The sequence below is a fragment of the Spinacia oleracea genome, chromosome 5 (assembly GCF_020520425.1).
Source record: "Spinacia oleracea cultivar Varoflay chromosome 5, BTI_SOV_V1, whole genome shotgun sequence".
Taxonomy (NCBI): Eukaryota; Viridiplantae; Streptophyta; class Magnoliopsida; order Caryophyllales; family Amaranthaceae; genus Spinacia; species Spinacia oleracea.
This window is the reverse complement of record NC_079491.1, coordinates 38,785,138-38,805,885: the sequence shown is the minus strand read 5'-3', so window position 1 is coordinate 38,805,885 and position 20,748 is coordinate 38,785,138. Positions and strand designations below refer to the sequence as shown.

Sequence of the window (20,748 nt, the reverse complement as noted above, 5' to 3'; positions counted from 1 at the left end):
TTTGACTTTGAGTATTTATCTCCTAGTAAAACTCTATTTATTTATGTTTTTAAAATAAAAGATAATTTTTGTAAAATCTTATCTAGGTTAGGATTCTGATTTTAATATCATATATTTATTTATTTATTATTTAAATTTCGTTTTTAATAAAGTCCTATTTAATCTAGGATTTGTTTTGAATATCTTTTGCGTTTTTAATGTGTTTAAAATTTTATTTTTAATAAATAAAAAAGAATTAACGGTTTTTTCATGAAATGCCCCTGAGGTTTGCAATAATGCACCAAATACCCCTGCGCGTTTCAAAATTCATAGAATACCCCTATTTTTCCGTACTGTTCATTAAATGCACCTGTACTTAACGGACGTTAGCCTGCCGTTAGCTGTGTTTTACCATTCTACCCTTAATTCATATTTGGGGCTATTAAGGATGAAAAACCCTAAAGAAAATCAAAAAAAAAAAGAATCTCAATCTTCTTCGCTTTCTCTCTCATCTCCCCTGTTCTTCTTCCTTGAATTCTACTCAAACGCTACAAAATCTGGGTGTTCTTTGGGTGAATTCGGGACAAAAAGGGGATATTTGAAGCGATTTCGATCTCACCCCCAATTCATCAATGGCAGATTCACCTCAAATTACTCAGAAACACAAGGCTCCATGAGGGTTCGATCTCACCCCCAATTCATCAACAGCCATTGATCTTCTTCCAGTGATTTGGTGGTGCAAGTGGTGGGAAGTCCGACGAATCCACCATTGTCGCCGACGAAGGTTGAAGGCTGGCCAATTCCGCAAACTCCAAGAAGAGGAAGGAACCCGAGAAGTTGCAGAAGGTTGAAGAAGTGGGTCCTGTTTGGTGGGTTGAAACCTCCAAGAACATCTCCCTTCATTTTCAATTCGATCCAGATGGTCAATTCTCTGCTAATCTCTCTTTTTTCTCTTTCTCTTGGTTTCGCGTTTGTAATTGTGGTTGCAAATTTGCAGGGAATAAAAAATTTAGGGGTACTTGAGATGCAAATTGCTTTTATTATTTTGTATATTTATTGAGATTGGTGGGATTATTGGAAATTTGAAGTTTAGTTTTTGAGAATGAGATTTTTGGGTTGTGTTACTTTGAGATGAATTTTTGTGGAAATTTAATTCAATTTAACATGATAATTTGATTTTGTCTATTTTTCCTTCCTTTTAATGATAGATTCCAGAAATGAATTTGTTGTCTACAGATCCCTTAATATTGATATTGTGGATTGTGGATTAAGCCTAATTAGTAATTTACTTGTGAGTTATCAGGAGTTCGTATTAATGTTTGTTTATTCAGAGGTTTAATTGGTTATTTTGAGGCCTCTAAACATGGAGGATCTGAGGCAAGCAAAGAATCAAGTAATGAATTGTAAAATCCAAGAATATGAACTTGAAAATTTATTTCAAACACTATATAAAATGTTAAATCTTACAACTTTGCACTTCCTGTACTGCAGTTTCTGATAGTTTTGCTTATGAGGGTGCAGTACTGAACGAACTAAAGCAGTGGAAGGAGCTCTATGGAGAAGGAGGGTCAAGAAATGAGCAACTTACTTACTTCTTATAGGAAGGTGGTATGGAGAAGGCGGGTCAAGAAAGAAGGATCAGTTGTAAGAGAACTCTGAGTCCTCTTTGGCAATAGATACATATCATAAGGCACTGAAGGAAGCTTATGTAATTTGTATTTCTTGTTAAACACTTTTGGTGGGCGAGTGGGAAAAAGCGAGTTTTAGATATAGATGCAACGAGGGCTTACATATATCTACTTATACCGTATTCTGTATTAAGAGTTTGCTCATGTTGTATAAGAAAAATAAAGCCTAATTTAACTTACAATTAATTTATGTACTACCAGTTACTGTGGCAGTAGCCATTTGTATATTATGTCTTATTTAACTTACAATTAATACTTGTTCTATCTCTTCTAAGTACTTGAATTTGAAACTGAGTGTCTAATGGTTAATTAAAGTTGGTTTGCATTGCAAACTTCTTCTGTTTATTAATGGAAATTTGTTACAAACTGCTCTACTTCATTGTTACTTTGCTAGGAAAATTAGAAATGCAAAATAGCCGTTAGATTCAAATTCTGCAGTTTAAAAGCAGTTTGGGTATTTGGTGCAAACAACTTTATAAATAGGTGTATACTATGCAAAAACTTTATATGTAGGTGTATTTTATGAATTTTAAACATGACTTAACGGAGGACTAACGGAAAGTCATAATAGGGGTATTTGGTGAACAGTTTTGAAAAAATAGGGGTATTCTATGAATTTTGAAACGCGCAGGGGTATTTGGTGCATTATTGCAAACCTCAGGGGCATTTCATGAAAAAACCGAAGAATTAATCTTTTTGTAAAAAAAAAAAAATCTGATTGTTAGTTATTTTATTTTAATAAAATTTATTTTTCTATTTTATTAAAATCAGGTATAAAAGGTTTTGTTTTAGAAAATTAAAATCATTGTTTTACGTTTTTTTGAAAAAACTACATAAGTGGAGAAATAATAGGAGATCATGGAAAATCTGATTATGCTTGGACCTAACTCCATGATTTTCTCTACTGACTAAAGTCATGGGATCATGCCTAAATTGAAGGGCTTAGTGGTTGTTAGTGGAGAAGATTATGGAGAAAGTGGTTGAGGTTTCTTCCTCTATAAAAGGAGAGCTTTCTCATTCATTCAAGTGTGTTTGACTTCTCAGTCATTCCACAGAGTCTGGTTTACGTGGAAGGTAGTTAAAGAAAATATATTTGTTCCACGTTTTTGAGTCAGTTCCTGCAGTTCCAAGTTCCTGTCAGTTCCGAGTTCCTTTACAGTTATTCACTCTCTACATATTAGAGTTTAATCAATTATCAAATGTCAATATTTTAAGAGTTGTTCAAGGGTTGAGTGAGCTCTTGTAATGGGTAATTTGTCAAGGGTTTGAGTGAATTCTTGTATAAGTTTTGGGCAGGAACTTGAGTGAGTTCCTGATGTGTATGGGGTAGGAACTTGAGTGAGTTCCTGTTGTATTTGGGGAGGCTTTGAGTGAAGTCTATGAGAGAGAAGCAGAGAGGCTTTGAGTGAAGCAAAAGAGTCAAGAGAGACTTCTAGGGAAGTCAGTGAGAGAGTAGTTGTGTGAGGAACAACTATTGGGAACTTGAGTTCGTAGAGGAACTCAAGTAATGCCCGAGTTTCTTATAGGTTTGTAACTGAGTTGTTGCCCTATAGTGAAAAGAGTTTAAGTTGAAATCCCTAGTGGGTCGAGGTTTTCTTTCTAGTTGGGCCTAGAAAGTTTCCTCGTAAAATCTCTCTTGCATTGTTTCTCTACTTGCTTAAAGTTTCTTTATAATTCCGCAAAATTGGCTAGAAAGTTCCATACTACAATTCACCCCCCCCTCTTGTAGTGTTCCATCCGAATAACAGCAAATGAACTATTGGGTTTAATCCATACAGATGTATGTGGACCAATGAGTACAAATGCTAGAGGTGGTTTCAGCTACTTTATCACTTTCACTGATGACTTCAGTAGATATGGTTATGTCTACCTAATGAAGCATAAGTCTGAATCCTTTGACAAATTCAAGGAATTTCAGAGTGAAGTAGAGAATCAATTAGGCAAGAAGATTAAGGCACTGCGGTCTGACAGAGGCGGTGAATATCTGAGCTATGAATTTGATGACCATCTGAAAGAATGTGGAATTCTATCAGAATTGACTCCTCCTGGAACACCACAATGGAACGGTGTGTCGGAACGGAGGAACAGAACCTTCCTAGACATGGTTAGGTCAATGATGGGTCAGGCCAAACTTCCATTAGAATTTTGGGGACATGCACTAAATACAGCTGCACTCACTATAAATAGAGCTCCGTCTAAAGCTGTCGAAAAGACTCCATATGAATTATGGTTTGGAAAGCCTCCAAATGTGTCTTTTCTGAAGATTTGGGGATGTGAAGTATACGTCAAACGATTAATTTCAGACAAACTTCATCCAAAATCTGACAAATGTATCCTTGTGCGCTATCCAAAGGAAACAAAGGGGTATTACTTCTACAATACATCTGAGAACAAGGTGTTTGTTGCTCGAGATGGTGTCTTTTTGGAGAAAGATCACATTTCCAAAATGACAAGTGGGAGAAAAGTAGACCTCGAAGAAATTCGAGTCGAACAACAAACTCTAGAGAATGCTCAAGATGACATTCAGGATGAAACTCAGAGATCTTTAGAAGAATCTGGTTAGAATCATGGCCAATCTAGAAATGTTACCCTGCGTAGATCGCAAAGATATAGATCTCAACCGGAAAGGTACTTAGGTATTTTGACGAACGAGAGCTATGACATTCTATTACTTGAAAGTGATGAACCTGCGACTTACAAACAAGCTATGACGAGCCCTAGCTCCAAGCAATGGCAGGAAGCCATGCAATCTGAATTAGACTCCATGTCTGAAAACCAAGTATGGGATTTGGTCGATTTGCCAGATGGCTACCAAGCCATTGGAAGCAAATGGGTTTTCAAACTGAAAAAGGACAAGGATGGGAAACTTGAAGTTTTCAAAGCTAGATTGGTTGCAAAAGGTTACAGGCAAGTCCACGGTGTGGATTACGATGAAACCTTTTCACCAGTTGCAATGCTAAAGTCTATTCGGATAATGTTAGCAATCGCTGCATATTACGATTACGAAATATGGCAGATGGATGTCAAAACTGCTTTCTTAAACGGCGTTTTAACAGAAATTGTGTTTATGACACAGCCTGAAGGTTTTGAGGATCCAAAGAATGCTAAAAAGGTATGCAAGCTAAAGAAGTCAATCTACGGATTGAAGCGGGCATCCAGGAGCTGGAATATACGTTTTGATGAAGCACTCAGTGACTTTGGTTTCATCAAGAACGCAGACGAATCTTGTGTATACAAGAAGGTCAGTGGGAGCAAGATTGCTTTCCTAGTATTATATGTCGACGACATATTACTTATCGGAAATGACATTCCAATGTTGAACTCTGTCAAGATTTGGCTTGGGAAATATTTTTCGATGAAAGATCTAGGAGAAGCACAGTACATATTGGGCATCAAGATTTACAGAGATAGATCTAAAAGGATGATTGGACTTAGTCAAAGCACTTATATCAATAAGGTGCTTGATTGTAATACCCCGAAATTTGAAACTCGATTTATTAAAATTAAAAATGTTTATTAACTTAATTTCGTTTTAATTAAATTACGAATAATCAAATTTCGTTATTTTAATCGTTTTTACGAATTATTTTAAACGATAAATTTATAAACTGAAATTATTTATTTTCGTTAACGATAATTTATTTATTTTTAAGGAATTATTTTAATTAAACATTTTGTTACAAATTCTGAATTTTTGCCAAATATTGTGAATTTATTAAATTTAAAAAAATAAAAAAAATAAAAAAAAATATATATATGAAAATGTCAGCTTTATTTTCTTGCTCCCCACGCTCAAACCAGGAAGTCAAAAACTTCCTTCCTTCCCACATTTCAGTCCAAATGCAAATGCTTGGACCCCAAGCACAATTCCTAGCTTGTTCAACACAATTCTCATGTACAAATTCAGAAACTTTAGGTGGAATTTCAACAACAATCAAATTCAATCTCAAACTCACTCCCTTGTTCCCTTTGATTCGGTTCACGAACCACCACCGCAAGCACCACTGCAACCACCAGCCACCACTACTGCCACCACCGTCCAACAACCACCAGAACCACCCTAATCAAGCACAGCCGCCGCCACACCCACCGCAAGCACCACCTCACCTCCCCTGCTCTCTTCGCACTCCCCTGTCCCCTCTCCCTTTTTCTCTTCGCAGCACCACCGCCGACACCACACCACAACCGTCATCATCAAAACCAACCTTCGCCGCCACTCTCCCCGGCGAACCGTCCTCCCCTCCGCCCAGAACCACCCACGAAACCACCCCAATCTCCCCTGTTTTCGCCCCTGTTCGTGCTCTTTTCCCCTTTTCCTCGCCGTTCTGCCGCCACCAAACCACCAGTAACACCATCGCCCGTCGGCGTCGAGTCCCCAGCCACCCTTCCTTTCCCCCTCCTCTTCCCTTCTTCTCGTCCGTCTCCTCTCCCTCCTCCCCTGTCGTGACTCATTCCTAGAAGCAAAAACCAAAACCCAAAAATTTGTGATTTTAATTTTTGGTTTTAATCCTCCTCAAACCCAATTTCAGATTGGGCCATAATCCCTTGGGCTTTTGGGTGAGTTGCAATTTTGCAAACTAAATTACATGTTCAGAAATTCTAATTATTAATTTGCTTGCCTTAATAATTTAGTTATTTTCCCAATCAAATTGTTTATTATTTGTTTTTTTTCAAGTAGAAAAATGTATTTAATTTTTAGGTTTTACTAAAATAAAGTCACTAGATTGAATTAATAAAAATGAAATTTAAATAATATTTTCATGAAAATCAATTTATAATATATATATATATATATATATATATATATATATATATATATATATATATATATATATATATATATATATATATATATATATTGATCGAAAATTCGGTTAATAATAATAATATTTCATTAAATTTCGAAATTATGTTTTATTAAAATTCGTTATTTATAAATCCATTACTTATAAAATTTATAATTTATAAAATATTGATTTTATAACTATTTATCGATTTTAGTACTAATTCAATTATTTACTACTTTTAAAGAAATTGGACTCGGAGCTCAGGACGAACGAACCAACGAAAATCCCTTAGCAAAGTCGCGGAATTAAGGTAACGGCTATTGCTAGTACCCGCAATTCCCTTATAAATGTGATTATGAAATTACAACGTATGATTGATTTATTAAATGCATGTTTTGACATGTTTTATGAATTGCGGGAAATGAAATATGATGTTATTATAATATGATTTGATGGAATTATTCCTTATTTTATGATTGATTATAAAATGCTATGATGATTGATTGAATTTTTTATAAAATGTTGTTTATAAGAAACCAGGAAAGAAAGGATGTTTGATCTTATGATCCAAAGGAATCATGCTACTTCAACTGAAGTAAAAAGACTAAAATGTAAAATTAAACGAAACATGATAAATGAAAGTGAAATTCCTAGTCCGTTTGGCAGTATATGTTCACAGGTTACGATTCTCGGTCATGCATGTACCCATGGGGCATCCGCCCATTAGGCCAAGGCTCTCATGTTTTCGGGCCAAGGCCCCATGTTTATGGACAGCGGTCCATCGTGGAAGACGTTCCACCATGTCATACTTGCCACGACTAGCATGTGCACCCTAAAGTTGATAATGATTAAATAAAGGACTTTATAAAATGTTTTACATTATTCTATTCTCCCTGTGTTATTAAATAAAATGTATTGAAATGAATTTACGTTGCTAGAATAGTTTGTTACTGAGTCTTCGGCTCACCGTTATTTTTTTTTTTTTTTGTTTTAGGTACCGCTGGGATCGATGGGAACGAGTAGTGGCGAGGATTTCACTTTAATAATTCCCACCTAGTTTATGCCTTAAGTTTTAATAGTTTAATTAAAGACTTTTAGTAATTTATGTACCTTTATTTTGGTAATATAAAAGATTATTATATTGATTTTTGGGATTTAATATCTTATGATTGAAGGTTGCCTTGTAATTCCCAAGAGGGAGTTACGGCAGGTAATGCCCAGACCAATTAGGTTAATTCCGCTGCTAATTATGTTTTAATAAGGTAATTAGAGGTCGGGGTGTTACAGTTTGGTATCAAGAGCAAAGGTTCTGGACCATAAGTGCTAAACCTTACGGGTTTTTGCACGAATAGAATTCATTAGGCTTTAAGTAAAGAATTTTACGGAATGAGTTAAAAAGAATGTTCTAAAATCTTGCTAAGTTAAAATGAATATGAGTGTGAGTGTAGGAACGAGATCAAAGGGTTTATTTTATATTATTATTTCGCTTCAACCTGATAAGATATGTTATGCAGAATGTCGACCATCGATGCTATCAACGATGTTACCAACGGAGCTCGCAACGAGCATCATGTTCACGATGATAACGACATCACTCATGAAGAGTATGTCCATGTTAATGGCCACGAGGAAAGGATGGAACGATTGGAAAATGTGAGTTCAATGTTGGCAGAATTAGTCCATGATTCTCGGAAAAAGAAAGATGTTAGTGGAAACGAGAGCGCAACGATGTTCAAGAACTTTTCGTCACTCAACCCACCATCCTATGATGGCAAGCCTGATCCAGTTGAGTTCGAGGATTGGATAAGTCGCATTGATCAGTTGTTTGAAACCCTGCAGTGCCCTGAGAAATGGAGAGTTGATTTCGCAGTGTTCTACTTGTCAGGCCAAGCAGGATTATGGTGGAAAGTTAACAAGGAACGAAAGAATGGGCCTGGATTTGGTTGGAACGAACTCCAGAAGTTAATGAGAGACAAGTTTTATCCACCATCCTTAAGGAAACAAAAGGAAGATGAATTTCTCCACCTGCAACAAGGAACAATGAGCGTGTTGGAATACGCAAATAAGTTTATGGAGTTGTCAAGGTTTGCACCAGACTTGGTGTCGACAGAGCAGTCCAGGATGAACCGTTTCGAACGAGGTCTGCACCTTAAGTACCAGGATAGGTTGTCCACTCAGAGGTTTACTTCATACCAGGATATGGTTGATATTGCAGCTAATGTGGAGCGAGTGGTACTACTTCGAGAAGCGAAGAATGTTGGGTATAAAAGGCGAAATGATAACCAAAGCCAAGGAGGAGCAAAGAAGCCCAACCAAAGTTACCAGGGAAATCAAAGGAGGAATGATGGTAATCAAGGAAATAATAGGGGACAAGGATTTCAAGGAAGGAACAATCGGTCGCAAGGATGTGCCAAATGTGGAAAAAGGAGTCATGTGGAGAGTGAATGTCGTGTTGGCACGAATGCTTGCTATCGATGTGGAAGCCATGATCATTACGTCAGAGATTGCCCAAATCAAGTGACGTCAACCATGAGAGGACCAGTTCCAACTAACAACGATCGTGGTCGTAACAACAACCATGTCTCAGGTTCAAACCGCAACCCACCTCGACCACCGCCAACTGGAAGAGTTTGTGTGATGAGACAAGATGAAGCAGATGAGGATGATAATGTTATCACCGGTACCTTTTCTATCCATTCGTTACCTGCCCATGTTCTTTTTGATTCTGGAGCTTCACATTCCTTTATTTCACCATTGTTTGCTAAATGTTTAAGTTTGAAACCATGTTATGACTTTCATGCTATGAGTGTTTCCCTTCCTAGTGGAGAAATAGTGAAATGTAGGACCATGTATAGAGATTGTCCCATTGTAATAGAAAGAGTAGAGTTTCTAGCAGACTTAGTAGCTTTTGACCTATCTGAATTTGATGTAATCTTGGGAATGAATTGGTTGACTAAGTATGAAGCTAACCTTAATTGTTCAAGGCAAAGTGTGACCCTTAGAACGCCAGATGGAGATAGAGTTTCATTCCATAAGTTAGTAAGAAAACCAACGATTCAAATTGTCTATGCTTTGAGAGCACGTAAAATGATTGAGAGTGGTTTATCTGGTTACCTATGTAGTGTGGTTGACCTAAATACCCATGTACCTTCCATTACTGACATACCTGTTGTTTGTGAATACCCACATGTTTTTCCAGAAGAAATACCTAGTATGCCCCCACCAAGAGAATTAGATTTCAGCATTGAATTAATTCCAGGATCTACCCCTATTTCTAAGGCACCATATAGAATGGCACCAGCTGAGTTACAAGAATTAAAGAAACAATTAGATGAGTTACTTGAAAAAGGATATGTTCGACCTAGTGTTTCACCTTGGGGAGCTCCTGTCTTGTTTGTGAAGAAAAAGGACGGGACTATGAGGTTATGCATAGATTATCGAGAGTTAAACAAGATTACCATTAAGAATAAGTATCCTTTACCCCGTATTGATGATTTGTTTGACCAACTTCGAGGTGCAAAAGTGTTTTCTAAGATTGATTTGAGGTCAGGTTACCATCAACTTCGAATTAAACCTGAGGATATTCCAAAAACAGCCTTTAGAACTAGATATGGTCACTATGAGTTTGTTGTGATGCCTTTTGGGTTAACCAATGCGCCAGCTGTATTTATGGATTTGATGAACCGTATTTTTAAACAATACCTTGATAAGTTTGTAGTTGTTTTCATTGATGATATTTTGGTATATTCTAGGAGTAATGAGGAACACGAGGAGCATCTGAGAAAAGTGTTAGATATGTTGATTGAAAACCAGTTATATGCTAAGCTGTCGAAATGTGAATTCTGGCTTAAGGAAATATCATTTTTAGGTCATATTATCTCTGAGAAAGGTGTATCTGTTGATCCTGAGAAAATAAAAGCAATTGTGGAATGGCCTAGACCAACTAATGTACCTGAAGTACGGAGTTTTATGGGTTTAGCTGGATACTATCGAAGATTTGTTCAAGATTTCTCTAAGGTTGCGTTACCCATAACCCGATTAGTTAGAAAGAATACTAAATTTGTGTGGAATAATGATTGTGAATGTGCATTTCAAGAACTTAAGAAACGTCTCACCACCGCCCCTATTCTTACCCTTCCATCTGGAACTGACGGATTTGTAATCTATAGTGATGCTTCTAAAAATGGGTTAGGATGTGTCTTAATGCAAAACGGAAAAGTTATAGCTTATGCTTCACGCCAACTCAAAGTTCATGAACAAAACTACCCTACCCATGACCTCGAACTTGCAGCTGTTGTTTTCGCCCTCAAAATTTGGAGACATTATTTGTATGGAGCTTCGTGTCAAATTTTCACTGACCATAAAAGCCTTAAGTACATTTTCACCCAAAAAGAACTCAACATGAGACAACGTAGGTGGTTAGAACTTCTTAAAGATTATGATCTTGATACTCAATATCATCCCGGAAAGGCTAACGTTGTTGCAGATGCATTAAGTCGAAAGTCTCACTTAAATTCTATCCTAACTTTCTCCCGAGTCAACCAAGATGATCTACAAAAGATGGAAATTGAGTTTATCAGAGGAGATGCTTGCTTGAATGTGTTGGTAATGAAACCAACTTTGATTGATGAGATTAAGGAAGCGCAATGTAAGGACTTGCAATTAGAAAGAATAAGGAGTGAAGTGGAAAACGGGAAGTCACCTGGTTTTGTCATTCAAGAAGATGGCACGTTAAGGTTTCAGGGAAGATTATGTGTGCCTAATGATGAGAAGTTGAAAAAGAGAATTTTAGAAGAAGCTCATAGTTCACCATACTCGATTCACCCTGGAGGAAATAAGATGTATAAGGATTTAAGGCAAGTATATTGGTGGAGCAACATGAAGCAAGAAGTGGCAGAATATGTGGCTAAATGTTTGACGTGTCAGAAAATCAAGATCGAGCATCAAAGACCAGCAGGTTTGTTGCAACCTCTGGATGTGCCAGAATGGAAATGGGATTCAGTTTCAATGGATTTTATCATAGGTTTACCAAGATAAACCAAGGGAATGAATGCTATTTGGGTTATTGTTGATCGATTAACGAAGTCAGCACATTTCTTAGCAATGAAGAGCAATTCGAGTTTAGATCAACTGGCCGAGCTATATGTGAACACTATTGTGCGATTGCATGGAGTGCCTAGTTCAATTGTTTCTGATCGTGATACGAGGTATCAATCAACCTACTGGAAAGAATTGCAGAAAGCCCTTGGGACGAAACTTAACTTCAGTACCGCATTTCACCCAACGACTGATGGACAAACAGAACGCACTAACCAAATTGTTGAGGATATGTTGAGAGCTTGTGTTTTAGATTTTCAAGGAACTTGGGAAAAGTTTCTACCTATAGTTGAATTTTCGTACAACAACAGTTATCAGGCCACCATTGGTATGGCACCTTACGAAGCACTTTATGGAAGGAAATGTCGAACACCATTATGTTGGAGTGATATCGATGAGGCGCGTGTTATAGGACCAGAATTGATTCAGGAAACTACTGACAAGATTCATTTAATCCAATCAAGAATGATGGCAGCGCAAAGTAGGCAAAAGAGTTATGCAGACCAACGAAGAAGACCACTAGAGTTTGAGGTCGGAGATCACGTGTTCTTGAAAATTTCGCCAACGAAAGGAATAATGAGATTTGGTCAAACGGGAAAGTTGAGCCCAAGATACATCGGGCCATATGAGATACTAGAAAGAGTAGGTGCAGTAGCGTATCGACTAGCTTTACCAACTGACTTGGAAAAGGTGCATAATGTATTCCACGTGTCGATGTTAAGAAAATATGTTCCTGATCCTAGCCATGTGATTACGCACGAACCCTTGCTATTGCGAAACGATTTGACTTACGAGGAGAAGCCAATTGAAATTCTAGAACGAAGAGAGAAACGACTTAGAAGCAAAGTAATTCCAATGGTTAAAGTCTTGTGGGCCAATCACTTGACATCTGAAGCCACATGGGAAGTCGAAGCGCAAATGAGAGCGAAATATCCCCAGTTATTCGTTTAGAAACGATAAGATGTATGAATTCTAATATGCTTTTTGAATGATTATGTTATAATGTTATTCCGCCATGTTTGTCTAGCGAATAGAACGAATAAGTATGAATTGTATGATTTCTATGAATGGCTAGTTCGACTGAGCTCCAGTTTCGAGGACGAAACTTTTTCTAAGGGGGTAAGAATGTAATACCCCGAAATTTGAAACTCGATTTATTAAAATTAAAAATGTTTATTAACTTAATTTCGTTTTAATTAAATTACGAATAATCGAATTTCGTTATTTTAATCGTTTTTACGAATTATTTTAAACGATAAATTTATAAACTGAAATTATTTATTTTCGTTAACGATAATTTATTTATTTTTAAGGAATTAATTTAATTAAACATTTTGTTACAAATTCTGAATTTTTGCCAAATATTGTGAATTTATTAAATTTAAAAAAAAAAATATATATATATATATATATGAAAATGTCAGCTTTATTTTCTTGATCCCCACGCTCAAACCAGGAAGTCAAAAACTTCCTTCCTTCCCACATTTCAGTCCAAATGCAAATGCTTGGACCCCAAGCACAATTCCTAGCTTGTTCAACACAATTCTCATGTACAAATTCAGAAACTTTAGGTGGAATTTCAACAACAATCAAATTCAATCTCAAACTCACTCCCTTGTTCCCTTTGATTCGGTTCACGAACCACCACCGCAAGCACCACTGCAACCACCAGCCACCACTACTGCCACCACCGTCCAACAACCACCAGAACCACCCTAATCAAGCACAGCCGCCGCCACACCCACCGCAAGCACCACCTCACCTCCCCTGCTCTCTTCGCACTCCCCTGTCCCCTCTCCCTTTTCTCTTCGCAGCACCACCGCCGACACCACACCACAACCGTCATCATCAAAACCAACCTTCGCCGCCACTCTCCCCGGCGAACCGTCCTCCCCTCCGCCCAGAACCACCCACGAAACCACCCCAATCTCCCCTGTTTTCGCCCCTGTTCGTGCTCTTTTCCCCTTTTCCTCGCCGTTCTGCCGCCACCAAACCACCAGCAACACCATCGCCCGTCGGCGTCGAGTCCCCAGCCACCCTTCCTTTCCCCCTCCTCTTCCCTTCTTCTCGTCCGTCTCCTCTCCCTCCTCCCCTGTCGTGACTCATTCCCAGAAGCAAAAACCAAAACCCAAAAATTTGTGATTTTAATTTTTGGTTTTAATCCTCCTCAAACCCAATTTCAGATTGGGCCATAATCCCTTGGGCTTTTGGGTGAGTTGCAATTTTGCAAACTAAATTGCATGTTCAGAAATTCTAATTATTAATTTGCTTGCCTTAATAATTTAGTTATTTTCCCAATCAAATTGTTTATTATTTGTTTTTTTTCAAGTAGAAAAATGTATTTAGTTTTCAGGTTTTACTAAAATAAAGTCACTAGATTGAATTAATAAAAATGAAATTTAAATAATATTTTCATGAAAATCAATTTATAATATATATATATATATATATATGTTTTGATCGAAAATTCGGTTAATAATAATAATATTTCATTAAATTTCGAAATTATGTTTTATTGAAATTCGTTATTTATAAATCCATTACTTATAAAATTTATGATTTATAAAATATTGATTTTATAACTATTTATCGATTTTAGTACTAATTCAATTATTTACTACTTTTAAAGAAATTGGACTCGGAGCTCAGGACGAACGAACCAACGAAAATCCCTTAGCAAAGTCGCGGAATTAAGGTAACGGCTATTGCTAGTACCCGCAATTCCCTTATAAATGTGATTATGAAATTACAACGTATGATTGATTTATTAAATGAATGTTTTGACATGTTTTATGAATTGCGGGAAATGAAATATGATATTATTATAATATGATTTGATGGAATTATTCCTTATTTTATGATTGATTATAAAATGCTATGATGATTGATTGAATTTCTTATAAAATGTTGTTTATAAGAAACCAGGAAAGAAAGGATGTTTGATCTTATGATCCAAAGGAATCATGCTACTTCAACTGAAGTAAAAAGACTAAAATGTAAAATTAAACGAAACATGATAAATGAAAGTGAAATTCCTAGTCCGTTTGGCAGTATATGTTCACAGGTTACGATTCTCGGTCATGCATGTACCCATGGGGCATCCGCCCATTGAGCCAAGGCTCTCATGTTTTCGGGCCAAGGCCCTATGTTTATGGACAGCGGTCCATCGTGGAAGACGTTCCACCATGTCATACTTGCCACGACTAGCATGTGCACCCTAAAGTTGATAATGATTAAATAAAGGACTTTATAAAATGTTTTACATTATTCTATTCTCCCTGTGTTATTAAATAAAATGTATTGAAATGAATTTACGTTGCTAGAATAGTTCGTTACTGAGTCTTCGGCTCACCGTTATTTTGTTTTTTTTTGTTTTAGGTACCGCTGGGATCGATGGGAACGAGTAGTGGCGAGGATTTCACTTTAATAATTCCCACCTAGTTTATGCCTTAAGTTTTAATAGTTTAATTAAAGACTTTTAGTAATTTATGTACCTTTATTTTGGTAATATAAAAGATTATTATATTGATTTTTGGGATTTAATATCTTATGATTGAAGGTTGCCTTGTAATTCCCAAGAGGGAGTTACGGCAGGTAATGCCCCGACCAATTAGGTTAATTCCGCTGCTAATTATGTTTTAATAAGGTAATTAGAGGTCGGGGTGTTACATTGATAGGTTCAAGATGGCGGACTCCAAGCGAGGCTACCTACCCATGTCTCATGGAATAACTCTAAGCAAGAATCAGTGCCCAAAAACACTTGATGAGCGTAGACGAATGAATGGGATTACATATGCATCATTGATTGGTTCAATAATGTATGCTATGATATGTACACACCCGGATGTTGCGTACGCACTCAGTGCTACGAGCAGATACCAGTCAGACCCAGGAGAGGCGCATTGGACTGCTGCCAAGAATATTCTGAAGTACCTGAAAAGGCACAAAGATGACTTCCTGGTCTATGGTGGAGATGATGAATTAATTGTTAAAGGCTATACGGACGCAAGTTTCCAAACCGACAAAGATGATTTCAGATCACAGTCTGGGTTTGTCTTCTGCCTCAACGGAGGTGCAGTAAGCTGGAAAAGTGCTAAGCAAAGCACCATTGCGGATTCTACAACTGAAGCGGAGTACATTGATGCACATGAAGCAGCAAAGGAAGCTATATGGCTAAGGAAGTTCAAAGGTGAACTTGGTGTAGTCCCCTCCATCAAAGGACCAATAGCCCTGTATTGTGATAATAACGGAGCTATTGCACAGGCAAAGGAGCCTAGACACCACCAGAGAGTCAAGCATGTACTTCGTAGATTTCACCTTCTACGAGAGTTCGTTGAAAGAAAAGAAGTCTAGATAAACAAGATTGGAACTGATGACAACATATCAGATCCATTAACTAAACCTCTGCCGCAGGCGAAGCACAACTCGCACACTGCAGCTATGGGAATCAAGCATATTGGAGAATGGCTTTGATGTCCCTGTTTAATGTTTTAAAGTTTTAGAGTTTAAATCTTTGTAAAACATTATTGGTTAATCATTCACAACAAATGAAAATAATTCATTTTTCCATTTAATTAGTGGTTTATTAAATGATGAGTCCCTTCAATTTGACGATATATTCAAGATAGACTGTCAGGACCAGTCCTGTGACTAAGAAATGTCTATCAAGTGAATTTGAATGTCAAAGGTTGAAAATGGTCCCTAGTCGGAGTTTTCTATAAAATTGGACGCATAGAAAACGTTAGACGATTAGAATGCAAGATGACTAGTAGTTCTGTTTCTTGAACTATGTGGACATGGCAATGTCATAATCATTTGCATAGATACTTACTTTGGGAAGACTAGTATCGAACAAGACCTATGAAACTTTACTGTAAGAGATGAAAATCTGTCATAAGTAAATTTCATTAAAATTATTAGACACTAAATCCTCAATACCTGAGTGATTTGAGATTACTTGTTTGAGAACTGGTTGCTTTGACGTTGACCAACCGTCGCACCGTAAAAGGAGGCTATAAAGGCAACGCTCAGGTAATCACCTATCAAACGAAGTCTAATCTCAAGATCGCAAGATTGGGATTGTCCTCCCATAAATCGGGATGAGATGCTTAAAAGTTGTACAAGGCCACTCGGAGAGCTAGAAACTGTGAAATGCATGGCCGTGCTCGGATGAATCATAGGCTATGATTATCTGTTTATTTGATCAGTTGAACTCTGAAACCGAGGAACACCTCTGGACATAATAAGGATGACAACTCTTACCTTATGTTCAAGAGCAAGCATCGAGCGACAAAGGAATTAGGAAATGCACACTTGTCCCTAAAGACAAGTGGGAGACTGAAGGAAATAATGCCCTTGGTCCAAGTATGCATTCTATGTTAAGTCTAATAAATGCGGTTCAGTATTAATTAACAAGTTAATAATTCAGTGAGATCAAGTGAGCTGAATGCCTAGCTAGAGGCCGCTTCAGTCCAAGTGGAATTAATGATATTAATCCACAGCTTACTCTTGACTGAACCCGTAGGGTCACACAAATAGTACGTAAACGGATCAAGTATTTAATGGCATTAAATACTCCATCTATGGATATTCGGAATCGACGGATCTTGGTTTCAGTGGGAGCTGAGATCGTCACAGGCAAGAAATGAATACTCCAGAAACGATGATATTGCCGGAAACGGAAATATGGATCGTATCGGAAATATAAATATTATCCAAGTCGTAGATGTTGCCGGAAACGGAAACATGGTACGTATCGGAAAATATTATCGGAAATGGAAATATTGCCGGAATCGGAAATATTGCCGGAAACGGAAATATTGTCAGAATCGGAAATATTATCGGAATCGGAAAATAATTCCGGAAACGGAAATATTAAATATTTGTTCGAAACGGAAATTAATTCCGGAATCGGAAATATTAAATGTTGTTCGTATCGGAAATGAATTCCGGAATTAGGAATTTAATCGGAAGCGTATCGTACGAATTAGCATCGGACGAGGCCCGCTAGACGAAGGTCCAGCACGAAGCCAGGCCATCGCCCAGCGAGCCGCACGCAGCAACGCACGCCTCGACCAGGCCCAGCGCAAGGCCAGGCCCAGCCAAGGGCGCGCGCGCACGCAGCACCGCACATGGGCTGTGCGCTTGTCGTGGGCCGCAAGGCCTGCGCGGGTGCACGGCTTGTACGATGCGTGTGCGGTAAATCCTATTCTATTAGGATTCGTGCGAAGATTAAAATCCTAATCTTATTAGATTTGCTTTGTTATTTAGAGTCCTAATAAAGTTCTAATTAACAAATCCACATCCTAGTAGGATTACAATTCCTTTTCCATACCTCTATAAATAAGGGCCTAGGGTCATTATTTATATACAAGTTTTCAAGTATTCAAAGCTAGGATTTTTAAGCAGAAAAATCAGCCATAACTCTTGCCCATTTAGCCGAAAATAAGTAGTACCTTAAGGGCGATTCTAGTTGGTCAATCTTAAGGCGGATCCGGACGTGCTGTAGACTATCTACGGAGGGACGACACTTGGAGTCCTAAAGACTTGTTCTTGTTCGGTTCGGGCGCAGCTAGGGAAGGCACGCAACAAAGAGTATGCATCTAAACTATGCTAAATGATTATGTGTAAATAATATGCTTTCCTGGCTTTATGGTTTTTTCCGCATGATTTATGAATTGTCATATGTATCATAACCTAACAAAGAATATCTTATTAGGTGTGATAAATAATTAGGTTATGTCTGACAGATTCATAATGGTGATTAAAGCAATAAAACAAATTATGGCACGTTACAATATAGTTTTCGCTATATTGCGGTTCTCAGGAACACTTACCACTCGCCTTAGAAGAGCCTCCTTTAGCTTTAGAACGACCTTTGTACTGACTTTTAGATCCTTATCCTTCCTTTAATCCCGACAGAGTTTTCCTTAGATTCTTTGGTTTAGGCTTATGAATTGGCTATAACTTTGGTAGTAATTTGGATGGTTTGAATGCTTATACAGGCAGAGTTCTGCCTAACAAGAGTTAATACGGCAGAAACTATTATGAATACGGGATGAGACTTTAGGAGAGATTTATAATACCAGAGAGGAGAGAGAATTCAGAATATCAAAGGAGTGAGACTGAATTGTGATTATTGGGGTGTAAAAGGGTTGTGTTTATAGGCTAGACTGGGTAGAACTCCGATACAATTAGGATCGCTAAACAAGATTTGAATCCAATTTTTATCCGTCTGAACTGTCTTGGGCGCAAGAAAATTCTCGCGCAGGTCTTTGGGCGGAAGAATATTCTCGCGCTGGTTTTTGTGCGATTCTTGCGTTGCCCAGATCCGCGCTTTCCTAAAATTTTGATCTTTAACAGCTCATAACTTCTTCATACAAACCCGGATTGTATCAAATAATATCTTGTTGGAAAGATACATATTCCAGCTTTCTAATGCCATCGGTATTGCATCAATGGGCTTCGGTAATCTCGAGTTATGGCCTAAAGAGTGAAGGTTAGTCCGTTTTGGCAAACCCAAGTAAATGTCTGATAACTTATTCGTTTTAAATCAGATTTGGGCTTAATAAGTCTCTGGAAAGCTTATTCCAAGGCCTATACAACCACGCAATGTTCATAATCCAAATTATAATTTATAAGACTAACTTTTACTTTGTAAGGACGTATAATTTGCTAAAGAGCTAACGAGCGTATTCTATGCACTCATGAGCATGTTTAAGTAATCTGGATTAACATTTACATGTTTTGTGCCCAAGAAATATGATTCCTGGAAGTGTTTTTATTTGAGCTATGTTATTCTAGTGCCTGAAGGCAAGAACTAGAATGTTGTGGCGCGCACAGGTGTGTTGTAACGTGGAAAACTGTATTCTATCTTTCTATCGATGCAACCACATATTAAGTCGTATCGGGATGCGAATGCAACTAAGTACGTGTCCAGTCTATTTTAGTATTCTTTATATTATGGAAGTTACTATACTTAACATGTTCTACTCCAAATGGTCTCTTCAGTCACTCGAGGGTCATTCTTCAACTAATCAGAGTGCAATTTTGACAAGTGGGTTATAGTTTCATTATTGAACTTATCGCTTCTAGCCGGAGATCAAATTTCTCTACAGTTAGCCCCAACTTTGATTGAGTCTGTTTAAGATGAAGATCAAAGTATTGGTAGACGGAGTGCGTCTAGTGAATTTAATTTTGGGAAATTTATTCGGATGCAAGGGTCTCGCGAGCCCCCGAGTGATAACATATGACTTAAGGGTCATCATGTAGACACCTACTTTTGTCCCCATTCCCGAAAGGGAAGGTTCGATGATGAGAACATAAATCTCCACTTGGCAACGCATCTCCTATAAAATAACGAATCTCAATCACCCTTTCATTTCAGCCAAAGCTACTATTTATAGAAACCTGCTAAGAATAGTAACTGCCGTAAAAGGTAGTTGTTAAAAGTGGCAAAGTCATAAAAGATAGAAACCTGTCAGAATTAGGTGTTGCACTCCAACATAAATCCTAAAAGAGATAGAATTTGCATTCCTGGTATAATTCGAAAATAAGAGTTACGTATTAATTAAATTCCTAACGAACCTAGAGTTCGTAACGGGCCCAGACGCATTCCGTCATAAGTTAATACGCACTAAAAGACTCGGATAAATCTCAAAAGCTCCGTATTCTAAGAGTCCAAATCTGACAAAGAACTCGGCCCAGATCCCATTTTCAACGCCTGGATCTGGGAGCCGAAATCTTCGGCGCCCAGCCCTGGGCGCTGAAAATGCCTGGGGCCGTTTTATCTCCGGATTCTTTTTGGATTCGTATCTTAAAATCTATCTTTCCACACACTCTTTTCCTATAAATACAGCCTAAAACCGACGTGAAAAGAACACACAATTCCATAACCTGAGTATTGACTCTAGCCTTAAGCCTAAGCCTCACACTGCGAAATTGATCCGGCGTTCTGTCGCAATCGACCCAAAAGTCGAACAGAACGCGTCCTGCCCCTTGTAGCTTGATGAATTAAGCCTAAATACTGGAACATTTCTTAGAAACCCGAGATTCGTTAAATAAAAGGAGAAATAGCAAAGCCAAGTGGTTAGTTTTTTGAGAACCACAACGCACCTCTCAAGGGTGCGTTGTAATGTGTCCCTCATATGATTTAATCGCTTTCATCACCCTTTTATAAAATTGTCAAACTATTAACT

At 37.7% G+C, this 20,748-nt stretch overlaps 1 long non-coding RNA gene across 1 annotated transcript; it reads left to right on the top strand.

The window, feature by feature from the left end:
• The first annotated feature begins 234 nt into the window (after nt 1–234).
• Nucleotides 235–1,853, top strand: LOC130461908 (uncharacterized). Its single transcript, XR_008921917.1, has 2 exons — nt 235–901; nt 1,471–1,853. It is a non-coding gene; the product is annotated as an uncharacterized lncRNA (long non-coding RNA).
• Nucleotides 1,854–20,748: the final 18,895 nt, after the last annotated feature.